The 1628-nt window shown below is 44.0% G+C and overlaps 1 long non-coding RNA gene across 1 annotated transcript; it reads right to left on the bottom strand.

The window, feature by feature from the left end:
• Positions 1-564: 564 nt before the first annotated feature.
• LOC149144110 (uncharacterized) lies at positions 565-1243 on the bottom strand. The gene is made up of 3 exons (XR_016264155.1): positions 1107-1243; positions 938-1007; positions 565-792 (listed from the first exon to the last, which is right to left on the bottom strand). It is a non-coding gene; the product is annotated as an uncharacterized LOC149144110 (long non-coding RNA).
• Positions 1244-1628: the final 385 nt, after the last annotated feature.

The raw sequence follows: 1628 nt of genomic DNA, 5'->3' as shown, positions 1-1628 counted from the left end.
ATTCCAGGGGACTGACTCCTGTAACAGCAGAAATGCATATACAAATAAACCAGCTTTTAAAAGAAATAGTGAGACAAGCAACAAGCGTTGTAGTAGACATTAAATGATGTTCAGTGAAACATATACATGTCAAACGATTTACAGGAAAACATATATATATAGCGAGCCGCGGAGGAATGTCCAAACATTGCCAAGTTAAGGACTAAATAACATTTCGACTTGTGGTTATAACATACAGAACCAATAAATCTCTTATATATAGAGAACCCAAGGTCGAAACGACCAAACATCTATTGTAATGAGATGCAGGCGCAATATTCATAGATACCTCACCAAGACTTGCTAGAAAACGATTCTGATTGTAGACAAAGCTTACCTAACGCCGGAAGACAGTAAGCACATTTTCAGAACAGAGAACTACAATACAAAATCTGGGTAGTGCTCGAACTTCACTATTCATTCAAATCTTTAAAATAAAATGGATACTTGTAAATGACAGGAGAATATAAACAAGAGTTTGAATTAATTTAAACAGCCGCAAGGCTATATAGGTCCAAACCAACACCAAATGAGCCAGATATCCAGCATATGTCTTCAGAAGAGTCATGAGTAAAGTTAAACCAAAGAATATATACAATACATAGTTGCTACAATAAACCAAAGGCGGACTATAGCCTCATAAACTGGAAGCTTCCAACCCAGAACCGCTGGAAGCGAAGGGGATTACCCCAGAAACCATAACACAAATCCAAGACGAACTGGACCGGACAAAGTTGAATCTTCCGTCGCCATCTGCGTCCAACCATGAAAAGATAAGGTTGGGGCTTCGTTTAGGCGCAGGGGGTAACCCTCTGCCGACGGATGGTAGGACAGATGAGCGGAACATTCACCCAGAAATTACCACACACAATACATCAAAGAGCCGAAGAGGTTGTACCTGTGGTAACCTCGGCAATCTATCGCCTAGAGGAAGACCACCCTGTCGTATTAACCCCAGAAGCGAATGTCTGCATCAAGCAATAAAGAGATAGAGGAAATCATTAGTCCGACTCCTTAAAGGATAAACCAAGGAAACAAGGAAATGATAAACCGACTGCAACACTTACCAGAAGCCAGTTTGGAGATTATAAGCTCAGAACAGAAGCTCGGCGGTGAGGACGCGCGCGGGCGGAGATGGCAGACATTTCCCGGCGCGGAACAGTCTCACCTACTGTGGCGGAGTGGAGCTGAGAGCCGCGGGAACGCTGAATTATGCCGGAAAACCCTCGAAGATTCGGGATAAGCGGAATTATATAGTCAATACCAGAAGTGGAGTCGTGGGAGTGCCTCCACCCTCCGATTTTACCAGAGCATCCACACCGTTGATTAAGGCGGTAGCACCAAATAGGAAGCGGGAACTTTCCACCTTGAGCCGTGCCCATTCACGTGAACGGGCCGGCGGAATTTAATGCCATGGCCAAATGTCCGCTGTAGGTGGCGCCAGCGAAGTTAACAAACAGAGTTGCCTCGATACGCCCAAAGCCACAGCGCTGGAGTTATGTATGGTATAGTTCACATGGGTAGAGGGGCGACACACATAAGGTTTAGATATTATAATTAATAAACATATCCAATGTAAAGGTAAGTTA

Source organism: Pinus tabuliformis, chromosome X, assembly GCF_031772625.1.
Source record: "Pinus tabuliformis cultivar Carrire ecotype Pingquan chromosome X, CPIR1, whole genome shotgun sequence".
In the NCBI taxonomy this organism is placed as follows: domain Eukaryota; kingdom Viridiplantae; phylum Streptophyta; class Pinopsida; order Pinales; family Pinaceae; genus Pinus; species Pinus tabuliformis.
The sequence above is the reverse complement of the archived record's forward strand: the minus strand, read 5'-3'. Positions and strand labels throughout refer to the sequence as shown.